Genomic DNA, 15,019 nt, shown 5'->3' with positions numbered 1-15,019 from the left:
TCAATGTGAAAGACTGAGCAGGCACACAATTTAAGCTTCCTAAAAGCCTTCATAGCAATGACTCTAAGTAAAATGACCCAATTCTTCAAAATAGGTAAATACTTTGAAATACGTATTTACTTGGTCCAGGATCATGCTAGCAGGAACTTTTACAAAAAAAAAAAAAAAAAAAAAGGCTGGGCTGGGCTTCCCTGGTGGCACAGTGGTTAAGAATCCGCCTGCCAATGTAGGGGACATGGGTTCAAGCCCTGGTCTGGGAAGATCCCACATGCCTCGGAGCAACTAAGCCTGTGTGCCACAACTACTGAGCCTGCGCTCTAGAGCCCACGAGCCGCAACTACTGAAGCCCGCACGCCTAGAGCCCATGCTCCGCAAAGAGAAGCCACCACAGTGAGAATCCCGCGCACAGCAACGAAGAGTAGCCCCTGCTCGCTGCAACTAGAGAAAGCCACGTGCAGCAACAAACACCCAATGCAGCCAAAAATAAATAATAAATACATTTATAAAAAAAAAATAGGCCAACATCAGTGTTGTAAATTTCAAGAACTGAAGCACTTAAAAAAATATGAGCACAGTACAATCATGATGATGATGATGATGACACAGACAACACTTTTTTTTTTTTTTTTTTTGTGGTACGCGGGCCTCTCACTGTTGTGGCCTCCCCCGTTGCGGAGCACAGGCTCTGGACGCGCAGGCTCAGCGTCCATGGCTCACCGGCCCAGCCGCTCCGTGGCATGTGGGATCTTCCTGGACCAGGGCACGAACCCGTGTCCCCTGCATCAGCGGGCGGACTCTCAAACACTGCGCCACCAGGGAAGCCCCAGACAACACTTATTGAATCTAACTACATGCCAGATACTTTAAATGCCTTACATTCATTATCTCAATTAATTCTGAACCTTCTAATGAGATATATACTATTACTACCCCTGTGGTATTGGTGATGACCCCTGGGCCTAAAGTGAATACGTAGGTTGCCCATAGTTAGTTAGTTTCCACTGAAACCTGCACTCAAAAGCAGATCTATTTCCTTGCGTAGCAATCACACATACATATTGTGGCACACAAGCTATCAGTAATTATGTTCCCTTTGGTGGTCACTGTGAAATAGTGAACAAGCTCACACCCTTGGTGTTAATTTAGAATATGGCAATTTCCCCTTATCAACCAAGAGTATGAACTAAGTCCCAAGGAACCCAGAGCACTGTGTTAGGCAGGAAAAAATTACAGTGGGAATAGAAGATGGGATTTGCTGTTTTTTAAGTTCTCACAATACAGTCAGAAAAAGAAGTAAGGACCAGCATAAAAATACACGCATTTAATTACCAGTGAGAGAAACAGGAAAATGATGATAAAAATACCAAGACACTAAGAAGAATAAAGAAAGAAGATACCAGAATCATCAGGGGGACTAAAATCAAGGAAGACCTATAAAGCTCTTCTTTATAAAACAGCCTTTAACGATGAATGGATAAAGAATATGTGGTATATATATATATATACAATGGAATATTACTCAGCCATCAAAAAGAATGAAATAATGCCATTTGCAGCAACATGGATGGACCTAGAGATTATCATACTAAGCGAAGTAAGTCAGGAAGAGAAAGACAAATACCATATGATATCACTTATATATGGAATCTAAATACAATAAAAATCAACATATCTACAAAACAAAAACAGACTCACAGATTTAGAGAACAGACTTGTGGTTGCCGGGAGCAGGGCGGGTGGTGAGGATTGGGAGTTTGGGATTAGCAGAGGCAAACTATTATTTATAGGATGGAAAAACAACACAGGGAATTATATTCAATATCCTGTGACAAACCATAAGGGAACAGATTATGAAAAAGAATATATATATGTATAATGAGTCACTTTTCTGTACAAAGGAAAGTAACACATTGTAAATCAACTATACTTCAATAATTTTTTTTTTTTTTTTTTTTTTTGTGGTATGCGGGCCTCTCACTGCTGTGGCCTCTCCTGTTGTGGAGCACAGGCTCCGGACGCACAGGCTCAACGGCCATGGCTCACGGGCCCAGCCGCTCCGCGGCATGTGGGATCTTCCCGGACCGGGGCACAAACCTGTGTCCCCTGCATCGGCAGGCAGACTCTCAACCACTGCGCCACCAGGGAAGCCCTCAGTAAAATTTTTAAAAAATAAAATAAAATAGCCTTTATTTCCTCTTGATTCCTGCTTTAATTCTTTCAGCTTCTGCATGAAGCCTTGGTGCTTATTCCTGAATCTCTAAATACAAAAGCTTTTCATCATGAAGTCACAAAGACATTCTGATGAGATGAAGAAAGAAAAGAATGGGAGGTTTTTTTTGTTAATATGCCTCTCTATCCCCCTTACCCTGCACTCACCTTTTGTTAAGAGGCTCCTATCAAAACTTACCACTCATTTTGGTACTTATCATTCTCCATTGTTGTAATTCCAGTACCAAAGAAGAGTCGACAACATTATGTAACCAAAATTCTGCCCTTAATTTCACCATTGGATATGGACTTGGATGTGATTTTGTTTAGGCTGGTTCTGTTGGAACTTATTGTCTCCATTGCAAGGAAAGAAATCTGTTTATTCCTCCCACCTCATTTCTCTCTTCTTTGGAGAATCAGTAAAAATCCCTAAACTGTGGTCATTCACTTAAACAAGTGAATATGGAAAGACCCTCTTAACCACTGCGTTACTTTTTACTACATAATTTCTATAGCAACTGGTTTTATTTATGCTGATAGGGCTAAAAACTGTTTAAAAAAAAAGACTAAAATGCTCCATATGCATTTTATAGTCACAAGGCCTCCCCAGATCTAGAACCTTATTACTGAATTTGTAAGTGTTGAGGTCCAATGTTTTACAAAAAAAATGTGGGCTTTATATCTATAGTTGGACCCATAATTTCCAGGATCTCTATTTGACTTCTCAAAACAAAAGAGGAAAGCATTACCACATACCTATCTCAAAGAAAAAAAAAATCAATGCTGCTCTTTGATGAAAATTCATGTTATTTATTATGCAATAGTTAAGATCAGGGTGTACCTATAGATATCATTTAATAAACACCCTAAACAATTGGTTTAAACTTCATAGATAAGTGCTCATAATGCTTGGTTTTTGCCCATTTGGTAAGGTCAAGGAGTTTATGGAAGTGCTGTAATGCCGATGTGATTTACTTAATAAAGATGAAACCTATCATTATCCAGGGATCTGCTGCACTGTGGGTGTGGGGAGGGAAGAGCAGAATTGCCTACTGCTTTGTCCTGGCAAGCAGAGTCAGCAGTAAGTAGTGTGCCTGTTTACTGGACATCTTCATTGTGGACCTGGCAGGGCGCAGGCACCTAGTGACAAATGCAGGACTCAGGCTGGATCCTGCCCAAATTTGGGGAATCCTTTGGACCAACTTGCCCTGACAGCTTTCAAGCAATCTCACAGGTTGGACCATCCTCACTGAGCTCACCCTCATTTGCTGAATCTCTGCTCAGGGTTGAAATCATGCTTCTGGCCTCCAATGGGCCCTCTAGAAATGCCAAAGTTCTGGCACACTTCAAGGAAAGAGGCAACTCTCTATGAATCTCTGTATTCACTGAAGACAGACTACAAAGGACATGATTTGAAGAAAAGAAAGAAAAAAAAAAAAAAGAGGAGAAAGACATGGTTTTGAATAACAACATTCAAGGCTAGGTGTGTTGGCCACAAATTCCTGACACCCCTCGCATTGAGAGATGGAATTTATTCCCCCTCCTCTTGAATCTGGGTAGTTTGTGACAAATCTGGCCATCATTCACAGAAGCCCAATCTCGTCACATGGAGAGCCCATGTGCAGAAAGAGATGTCATCATCACCCAGATGTCCCTGCCATTCAGCAGACTTGGGAGCGAGCCATTTAGGCATTCCAGGCTTACTTGCCATCTTACTGCAGCAACATGAGCAGCTCCAAACAAGACCAGCAGAAAAAAAAGGCTCTCATTGTTTTACGCAACAGAGTTTGGGGATGGCTTTTTACAGAGCAAAAGATAACTGAAATAGAGAAGTAGCATCTCTGAAAAACATCTTTCTTCCCTTGCATGGACATACTACTGAAATCATTAAAATGAATTGTTCAACATAATAAATGACAAAGACAAATAAGTCATGGGTCCAATATTTCCTCAGAGTTTGAAGAACCTGAATGTCTCACCAGTAACCCCTTTTGTTGTTGATTATTCTTCTTACATTATATTTTGTTTATTAATCTTGACCTGAGTTTGCAAAAGGACAATTTTGGGCTAAAATTTTTTTTTATTATTGAAAACTAACAATATTTGTTCTCTTTCTTTCAACTTTTCTTCAAATAATAATTTATAAGTTCAATTATCATAATATTTAATATAATTTTATTTTTTGTCGTAAGAAACCATTTTATTTACTTTTTTAACATCTTTATTGGAATATAATTTACAACGTTGTGTTAGTTTCTGCTGTATAACAAAGTGAATCAGCTATATGTGTACATATATCCCCATATCCCCTCCTTCCTACATCTCCATCCCACCCTCCCTATCCCACCCCTCTAGGTGGTCACAAAGCACCAAGCTGATCTCCCTGTGCTACGCGGCTGCTTCCCACTAGCTATTTATTTTATATTTGGTAGTGTATATATGTCCATGCCACTGTCTTACTTCATCCCAGCTTACCCTTCCTGCTCACCGTGTCCTCAAGTCCATTCTCTACATCTGCATCTTTATTCCTGTCCTGCCCCTAGGTTCGTCAGAACCATTATTTTTTTCAGATTCCATATATATGTGTTAGCGTATGGTATTTGTTTTTCTCTTTCTGACTTACTTCAATCTGTATGACAGTCTCTAGATCCATCCACATCATTAAAAATAACTCAATTTCCTTTCTTTTTATGGCTGAGTAATATTCCATTGTATATATGTGCCACATCTTCTTTAACCATTCATCTGTTGATCTGTTGGTCACTTAGGTTGCTTCCATGTCCTGGCTATTATAAATAGAGCGGCAATGAACATTGTGGTACATGACTCGTTTTCAATTATGGTTTTCTCAGGGGTATATGCCCAGCAGTGGGTTTGCTGGGTTGTATGGTAGTTCTATTTTTAGTTGTTTAAGGAACCTCCATACTGTTCTCCATAGTGACTGAATCAATTTACATTCCCACCAACAGTGCAAGAGGGTTCTCTTTTCTACACTCTCTCTCCAGCATTTATTGTTTGTAGATTTTTTGATGATGGCCATTCTGACCGGTGTGAGGTGATACCTCATTGTAGTTTTGATTTGAATTTCTCTAATGATTAGTGATGTTGAGCATCCTTTCATGTGTTTGTTGGCAATCTATACATCTACTTTGGAGAAATGTCTATTTAGGTCTTCTGCCCATTTTTGGATTGGGTTGTTTGTTTTTTTGATATTGAGCTGCATGAGCTGCTTGTAAATTTTGGAGATTAATCCTTTGTCAGTTGCTTCATTTGCAAATATTTTCTCCCATTCTGAGGTTTGTCTTTTCGTCTTGTTTATGATTTCCTTTGCTGTGCAAAAGTTTTAAGTTTCATTAGGTCCCATTTGTTTATTTTTGTTTTTATTTCCATTTCTCTAGGAGGGGGGTCAAAAAGGATCTTGCTGTGATTTATGTCATAGAGTGTTCTGCCTATGTTTTCCTCTAAGAGTTTTATAGTGTCTGGCCAACATTCAGGTCTTTAATCCATTTTGAGTTTATTTTTGTGTACGGTGTTAGGGAGTGTTGTGATTTCATTCTTTTACATGTAGCTGTCCAGTTTCCCCAGCATCACCTATTGAAGAGGCTCTCTTTTCTCCATTGTATACTCTTGCCTTCTTTATCAAAGATAAGGTGACCATATGTGCATGGGTTTATCTCTGGGCTTTCTATCCTGTTCCATTGAACTATATTTCTGTTTTTGTGCTGGTATCATACTATTTTGATTACTGTAGCTTTGTAGTATAGTCTGAAGTCAGGGAGCCTGATTCCTCCAGCTCCATTTTTCGTTCTCAAGATTGCTTTGGTATTCGGGGTCTTTTGTGTTTCCATACAAATTGCAAAATTTTTTGTTCTAATTCTGTGAAAAATGCCATAGGTAGTTTGATAGGGATTGCATTGAATCTGTAGACTGCTTTGGGTACTATAGCCATTTTCACAATGTTGATTCTTCCAATCCTAGAACATGGTATATCTCTCCATCTGTTTGTATCATCTTTAATTTCTTTCATCAATGCTTATAGTTTTCTGCATACAGGTCTTTTCTCTCCTTAGGTGGGTTTATTCCTAGGTATTTTATTCTTTTTGTTGCAGTGGTAAATGGAAGTGTTTCCTTAATTTCTCTTTCAGATTTTTCATCATTAGTGTGTAGGAATGAAAGAGATTTCTGTGCATTAATTTTGTATCCTGCAACTTTACCAAATTCAATGGTTAGCTCTAGTAGTTTTCTGGTAGCATCTTTAGGATTCTCTATGTATAGTATCATGTCATCTGCAAACAGTGACAGTTTTACTTTTTCTTTTCCGATTTGTATTCCTTTTCTTTTTCTTCTCTGATCACTGAGGTTAAAACTTCCAAAACTATGTTGAATAATAGTGGTGAGAGTGGGCAACCTTGTCTTGTTCCTGATCTTAGTGGAAATGGTTTCAGCTATTCACCATTGAGAACGATGTTGGCTGTGGGTTTGTGATATATGGCCTTTATTATGTTGAGATAGTTTCCCTCTATGTCTACTTTCTGGAGAGTTTTTATCATAAATGGGTGTTGAATTTTGTTGAAAGCTTTTTCTGCATCTATTGAGATTACCATATGGTTTTAATCCTTCAATTTGTTAATATGGTGTTTCACATTGATTGATTTGCATATTCTGAAGAATCCTTGCATTCCTGGGATAAATCCCTCTTGATCATGGTGTGTGTTCCTCTAATGTGCTGTTGGATTCTGTTTGCTAGTATTTTGTTGAGGATTTTTGCATCTATATTCATAAGTGATATTGGCCTGTAGTTTTCTTTTTTTGTGTCATCTTTTGTTTCAGTTTCAGGTTGATGGTGGCCTCGTAGAACGACTTTGGGAGTGTCCTACCTCTGCTATATTTTGGAAGAGTTTGAGAAGGATAGGTGTTAGCTCTTCTCTAAAAGTTTGATAGAATTCGCCTGTGAAGCCATCTGGTCCTGGGCTTTTGTTTGTTGGAAGACTTTTAATCACTGTCTCAATTTCAGTGCTGTGATTGGTCTGTTTATATTTTCTATTTCTTCATGGTTCAGTCACAGCAGGTTGTGCTTTTCTAAGAATTTGTCCATTTCTTCCAGGTTGTCCATTTTATTGGCATAGAGTTGCTTGTAGTAATCTCTCATGATCCTTTGTATTTTTTCAGTGTCAGTTGTTACTTCTCCTTTTTCATTTCTAATTCTATTGATTTGAGTCTTCTCCCTTTCTTCTTGATGAGTCTGCCTAATGGTTTATCAATTTTGTTTATTTTCTCAAAGAGCCAGCTTTTAGTTTTATTGACCTTTGCTATTGTTTCCTTCATTTCTTTTTCATTTATTTCTGATCTGATCTTTATGATTTCTTTCCTTCTGCTAACTTTGGGGTTTCTTTGTTCTTCTTTCTCTAATTGCTTTAGGTGTAAAGTTAGGTTGTTTATTTGAGATTTTTCCTGTTTCTTCAGGTAGAATTGTATTGCAATAAACTTCCCTCTTAGAACGGCTTTTGCTACATCCCATAGGTTTTGGGTTGTCGTGTTTTCATTGTCATTTGTTTCTAGGTGTTTTTTGATTTCCTGTTTGACTTCTTCAGTGATCTCTTGGCTATTTAGTAGTGTATTGTTTTGCCTCCATGTGTTTGTATTTTTTACAGTTTTTTTTCTGTAATTGATATCTAGTCTCATAGCATTGTGCTCGGAAAAGATATTTGATACAATTTCAATTTTCCTAAAAATACCAAGGCTTGTTTTGTGCCTCAAGATATGATCTATCCTGGAAAACGTTCCATGAGTACTTGAAAAGAAAGTGTATTCTGTTGTTTGTGGATGGAATGTCCTTTAAATATCAATTAAGTCCATCTTGTTAATGTATCATTTAAAGCTCGTGTTTCCTTATTTATTTTCATTTGCATGATCTGTCCATTGGTAAAAGTGGGGTGTTATAGTCCCCTACTATGATTGTGTTACTGTCAATATCCCCTTTTAAGGCTCTTAGCATTTGCCTTATGTATTGAGGTGCTCCTATGTTGGATGTATAAGTTTTTACAATGGTTATATCTTCTTCTTGGATTGATCCCTTGATCATTATGTAGTGCCCTTCTTTGTCTCTTGTAATAGTCTTTATTTTAAAGTCTATTTGGTCTGATATGAGAATTGCTACTCCAGCTTTCTTTTGATCTCCATTTGCATGGAATATCTTTTTCCATTCCCTCACTTTCAGTCTGTACGTGTCTCTAGGTCTGAAGTGGGTCTCCTGTAGACAGCATATATATGGGTCTTGTTTTTGTACCCATTCAGCCAGTCTATGTCTTTTGATTGGAGCATTTAATCCATTTACATTTAAGATAATTATCAATATGTATGTTCCTATTACCATTTTTCTTGTTTTGGGTTTCTTTTTGTAGGTCTTTCCTTCCTTTATGTTTCCTGCCTAGAGAAGCTCCTTTAGCATTTGTTGTAAAGCTGGTTTGGTGGTGCTGAATAATCTTAACTTTTGTTGTCTGTAAAGGTTTTAATTTCTCCGTCAAATCTGAATGAGATCCTTGCTGGGTAGAGTAATCTTGGCTGTAGGTTTTTCTCCTTCATCACTTTAAATATGTCCTGCCACTCCCTTCTGGCTTGCAGAGTTTCTGCTGAAAGATCAGCTGTTAACCTTATGGGGATTCCCTTGTGTGTTATTTGTTGTTTTTCCCTTGCTGCTTTTAGTATGTTTTCTTTGTATTTAATTTTTGACAGTTTGATTAATATGAGTCTTGGCATGTTTCTCCTTGGATTTATCCTGTATGGGACTCTCTGTGCTTCTTGGACTTGATTGACTACTTCCTTTCCCATGTTAGGGAAGTTTTCAACTATAATCTCTTCAAATATTTCCTCAGACCCTTTCTTTTCCTCTTCTTCTATGGGACCCCTGTAATTCAAAAATTGGTGCATTTAATGTTGTCCCAGAGGTCTCTGAGACTGTCCTCAATGCTTTTCATTCTTTTTTCTTTAGTCTGCTCTCTGGCAGTTATTTCCACCATTTTATCTTCCTGTCACTTATCCGTTCTTCTGCCTCAGTTATTCTGCTATTGATTGCTTCTAGAGAATTTTTAATTTCATTTATTGTGTATTCATCATTCATCGTTTACTCTTTAGTTCTTCTAGGTCCTTGTTAAACGTTTCTTGTATTTTCTCCATTCTATTTCCCAGATTTTGGCTCATCTTTACTATCACTACTCTGAATTCTTTTTCAGGTAGACTGCCTATTTCATCTTCATTTGTTTGGTGGGATTTTACCTTGCTCCTTCATCTGCTGCATATTTCTCTGTCTTCCCTTTTTTGTTTAACTTACTGTGTTTGGGGTCTTCTTTTCCCAGGCTGCAGGTTCATAGTTCCATTTGTTTATGCTGTCTGCCCCCAGTGGGTGTGGTTGGTTCAGTAGCTTGTGTAGGCTTCTTGGTAGAGGAGACTGGTGCCTGTCTTCTGGTGGGTGGGGCTGGATCTTGTCTTTCTGTTGGGCAGGGCCACATCCAGTGGTGTGTTTTAGGGTGTCTGTGAACTTAGTATCATTGTAGGCAGCCTCTGTGTGAATGGGTAGGGTCGTGTTCCTGTCTTGCTAGTTTTTTGGCATGGGGCATCCAGCACTGGAGTCTGCTGGCTGTTGGGTGGAGCTGGGCCTTAGTGTTGAGACTGAGATCTCTCGAAGAGGTCTCACCAATTGGTATTATGTGAGACTGTAAGGTCTCTGGTGGTCCAATGTCCTGAACTCACCTCTCCGACCTCAGATGCTCAGGCCTGACACCAGGCCAGAGCACCAAGACCCTGTCAGCCACATGGCTCAGAAGAAAAGGGAGAAAAAAAGAAAGAAAACTAAATAAAATTTTTAAAATAATAAAAAAAAAGAGGAGAGCAACCAAACCAATAAACAAATTCACCAGTGAAAACAGGCACTAAAACTATACTATGATAAACATAAAAATCAGAAACAAATCAGTTGCAAACGGCAAACCCCAAGTCTACAGTTGCTTCCAAAGTCCACCACCTCAATTTTGGGATGATTCATTGTCTATTCAGGTACTCCACAGATGCAGGGTACATCAAGTTGATTGTGGAGCTTTAATCCGCTGCTTCTGAGGCTGCTGGGAGAGATTTCCCTTTCTCTTCTTTGTTCTCACAGCTCCCGGGGCTCAGCTTTGGATTTGTCCCCGCCTCTGCGTGTAGGTCATCTGAAGGCATCTGTTCTTCACTCAGACAGGACGGGGTTAAAGTAGCAGCTGATTAGGGGGCTCTGGCTCACTCAGGCCGGGGGGAGGGAGGGGTAATGAAAGTGGGGTGAGCCTGCGGTGGCAGAGGGCAGCATGATGTTGCAACAGCCAGAGGTGTGCCGTGTGTTCTCCCGGGGAAGTTGTCCCTGGATCATGGGACCCTGGCCATGGAGGTCTGCACAGCCTCCTGGGAGGGGAGGTGTGGACAGTGACCTGTGCTCCAAGATAGGCTTCTTGGTGGCTGCAGTAGCAGGCTTAGCGTTTCATGCCTGTCTCTGGTGTCCGCGCTGATAGCCATGGCTCACGCCCGTCTCTGGAACTCATTCAGGTGGTGCTCTGTATCCCCTCTCCCCACGCACCAGGAAACAATGGTCTCTTGCCTCTTTGGCAGCTCCAGACTTTTTCCCGGACTCCCTACGGACTGTGGCGCACTAGATCCCTTCAGGCTGTGTTCACGCCGCCAACCCCATTCCTCTCCCTGCGCTCCAACCGAAGCCCGAGCCTCAGCTCCCAGCCCCCGCCCATCCCGGCAGGTGAGCAGACAAGCCTCTCAGGCTGGTGAGTGCCGGTCGGCCCTGATCCTCTGTGCGGGAATCTCTCCGCTTTGCCCTCCACATCCCTGTTGCTGTGCTCTCCTCTGTGGCTCCGAAGCTTCCCTTCAGCCACCCCCTGTCTCCACCAGTGAAGGAGCTTCCTGGTGTGTGGAAAATTTTCCTCCTTCACAGCTCCCTCCCAGAGGTGCAGGTCCCATCCCTATTCATTTGTGTCTGTTTTTTCTTTCTCCTTTTCCCCTATGCAGGTCTGTGGGGGAGTTTCTTGCCTTTTGGGAAGTCTGATGTCTTCTGCCAGCATTCAGTAGGTGTTCTGTAAGAGTTGTTCCACCTGTAGTTGTATTTCTGATGTATTTGTTGGGAGGAAGGTGATCTCCACGACTTACTCCTCTGTCATCTTGAAGGTACCCCCTCAGGTTAAAATTTTTTAATAGCTTTTAATCCATTGGACTACTAGGAAACAAAATAGCTATAAATTAGAAAATAAAATTAAAACGTATTTTGGTGATGTCTCAAGAGCTGCACCTCCCTGAAGCAATGTAACTTTTTCTTCAAAAATATACTCTATTGCTTTTGCATATTGTGAAAGGTGAATTGCTTTTAGATATTCACTAGAGGGAAAAAGCACATGTATATATGCAATTTTCTTCTTGAGTGACTCTGCGTTAGATCACGTACTAAAAGGTTGAGCTAGGAACTTTCCTTGGTATATGATCAGACTCAAGAATCCTCTTTGCTCCTTTTCTTCCTGTAGATCTGGGCCTTGTACATGACTCTGCTTCAGGCTTTGAGAGTTCCTAAATAAATTCTATGTATCTAATTTCAGTAACACAGATCTAAATCTGTGGCCCATGTTCACTGTATAATTTAACTCATGTGTATATTTTTTTAACTTTAAATTCAGCATCCTCTTTCAGTAATTCAGAAACTTGAAAATACATGTCAAAATTTTAAAAAATCAATTGAAATCTAAAAGTGTCTCTAAACATTTATATTAGTATATACTCCTAGCACTTGTGATATATGCATTATTTTACCATTGACTATTTATGGATTTAGAGACAGCAGAACTCATTGTGCTGTCACTAAGTAGAACTTATGTTACTCTTCATTTCAGTAGATGGGAGTAGAAGTATTTTTGCTTATGTCCTTGGTCACCATTTCTCCATTTTTTTCATTCCAGCTATATCTTTGGCATCAGATTGTCTAAAGACACCCCAACCCACAGAGCAAGATGCTCTGGAATACCTCTGTGCCTTACCTGGTATATTGCTCAGATGGTTTCCACACAAGCTCTTATATCTGCCCTGGTCTTTTCCAGAGGTTTATGACAACCACAAAAGAGAAGGTAGGTGGTAGTGTTTCTTCTCTCCTCTCATGAAATTGTCCTGTGAAACCAGTTTTGTCCATGAGAAAACAGAAGCTCAGAGTTTAGTTATGTACCAAGATCCCAAAGGTACTAAGTGAGAACTGGGACTTGAACCCATGTCTGCTTGACTCTAAACCCCATTCTACAACAAAAATAATAGCTAGTAACAAACATATCACTTTCCTCATTCCAGCAAGTATTCCAAAAACATGATAGTGTTTTGAGAAGCTGGAGCTACTGACTCTTCAAATACATATTTGGCCTCAAATACATATACCTTTTGGCTTAAGACAATATGAATTGGGTTGCTATCTCTTGCAACCATGAGGATCCTGATTAATACAATAATGAAATCATGATACTGAAGCATCAGGTAAATAAAAAACATACCCATAATAAGACAGTTGAAGCAGCCTGCTATAAAGGATAATGGTTTTATAGGTGCATTGTAGATTGGAAAGCAGCTGGGACAAGAGAATAGCCAAGATATTTTTGGAAATTCTTATTTTCAGCACCGTGGCAACTCAAAGCCTCATAAAAACATAGATTTTTGTTATTGTGAAAAATAATATTTTACTATACACTTTCCACCTTTTAAGAGTTACTTGTATATTTCTCAAGTAATTATCCATGGGCATGAAAAAATATGCTCCTAAATTTGAATTGCATTTACTCATAGCTTTTACCTTTATTGTTCTTATTTGTGTAATGTTTTTTTGTTGTTGTTTGTTTGTTTTGTGTGTGGTACGTGGGCCTCTCACTGTTGTGGCCTCTCCCGTTGCGGAGCACAGGCTCCGGACGCACAGGCTCAGCGGCCATGACTCACGGGCCTAGCCGCTCCGTGGCATGTGGGATCCTCACGGACCGGGGCACGAACCCATGTCCCCTGCATCGGCAGGCAGACTCTCAACCACTGCGCCACCAGGGAAGCCCTGTGTAATGTGTTTTATATTTTTAAAAATCATGCTTTAAAATCTTTTTCCTACTAGTTGTCCACATTATATGCATCCTAAAGTTGGAAAAATTGAAGTAGTGTATAGCTTAGAAAATCTGGATTTCAGAGTCAGGAAGCAAACATTGTGTTTCTTTCCTAAGGAATATCTGTTTATTTCTTTTTGTATCATCATATTTGTAAATTTATCTTTTTCTTAAAAGTTAAATCAGTTGGGCTTCAAGCCATTAGTTAGCTCATACAACAATCTATACATTACAAGTAAGGGTGGTCACATTTCAAAATCTGCTCATGATCTGGTGATGGATAAGAATGATGACTTGGACTCAGTTCAATGTTGTTTTACTCTTGTTTACTCCAAAAGTAGCTAATAAAGAATGCAAAGAATGAACAGAGGGCAAAGATGTGAGTAGGTATGAGCCCCATTGCTTCCTTTGTTTTCTCATGGGAGCATGTCCGTTGCTGGTGGTCTTGACATCCTAGAGGGAGGCTGTCCTCAAGGTCAGATGAGTACAGCACTGCTCTCCTTTATATCCTGGCCATTTCAACATCCAGACATAACTTAAAAGGTATTAGATCTACTACTTAGCATGCTACCCAGGCTGCATACCCAGGCTCCAAGGCTTGAAATGTTTGCCATGCCAGCACCAGCCAATCTCCCCTTACCTATACCTCAGGGCTCAAGAATGCTTTATTTACGTTTACCAAAGGACTCTGTTATGGGCAGGTCTGGCCAAGACCTTCCATCTCAAATAAGCAGTTATTTCTCCTTCTTCAGATACTGATTATCAAGAAAAAGTAGTAAAAATGGATTACTATAAACTAGAGCATATCAGTTTTCTCTTAAATATTCTTTTGCATTTTGCATCACCCCTAGTATCCTTAACTTGGTGGATATGAAGGCAAACATAAGATTAGATCCCAGGATTCATCAAATAAACAGTAGATATTACTCTATGTTCCCCTTTATTTGATTGGAACATTGCTGTTTCTTTAAATACCAGGTGAAATTGCTTTTTGTCCATAAAAAGATGGAAGGACACATTCTTGTGTTTGCTGCTCAAGAAGGTTTAATGGCAGTGTTTTTAGTAGTAACCACAAAACCTGGACCACAACCCAAAAGATGAAAATGTTTAAGAAGCATTACTTTAGATATATACTATATTCCAAACACAAGGCTCATTTGTCTGGCTTATGGGCAAGGCTCAATATTGAGTTCCTATCCAAGGGAATTTTGCCAAAGACTAGGACTTGGGACTCATAAATCCAGTGGAGCTAACCTACTTAGACTGAAATTCTATCTCTCAGGGCTGAGGGGTTTTGAATAGGTTAATCCAACAAAGCAATTTTCACAAATACCAGCGGTTTCGCTTCAATGTATATAGCTTCATGTGAGTTTGAAACAGTGTCAAACTGTATGTAAATGAAACCGGGTACCAAAACCTGAAATAGGAACATTTTGATCAAATATGATTTAAAGAGTTCATGCAATGAAGAGAAATTTGACATTCAGTTCAATCTTTGAGATGTCCTGAACAATATGTAATTATCACTCCACCACCATATACGAACCTAGCCCGAACGAACATAATGGAATATAAACACATTTCTAAAACTGTTCATGTGCATACTTGCAATCTAACAGACATTTTGATTGATAACGAACATAAAATCTGCCTTACAAATGAGAACACTGTAA

The 15,019-nt window shown here is 39.5% G+C and overlaps 1 long non-coding RNA gene across 2 annotated transcripts in view; it reads right to left on the bottom strand.

Annotated features, from left to right (window-relative positions):
* LOC137220695 (uncharacterized) overlaps positions 1–15,019 on the bottom strand; it is a 138,354-nt gene that overhangs the window by 18,479 nt on the left and 104,856 nt on the right. The window contains exon 4 of one of the 2 annotated variants that reach the window (XR_010941746.1): positions 12,267–12,387. The exons of the other annotated variant lie outside the window; for it this stretch is intronic. This is a non-coding gene — a long non-coding RNA (uncharacterized lncRNA). Of the gene's footprint in view, positions 1–12,266; positions 12,388–15,019 lie in introns of those variants that run through there. 2 annotated transcript variants of the gene reach the window in all.

This window comes from Pseudorca crassidens, chromosome 3 (genome assembly GCF_039906515.1).
Source record: "Pseudorca crassidens isolate mPseCra1 chromosome 3, mPseCra1.hap1, whole genome shotgun sequence".
Lineage (NCBI taxonomy): Eukaryota > Metazoa > Chordata > Mammalia > Artiodactyla > Delphinidae > Pseudorca > Pseudorca crassidens.
Note: the sequence above shows the minus strand (reverse complement) of the source record. Positions and strands in the feature narration are given on the sequence as shown.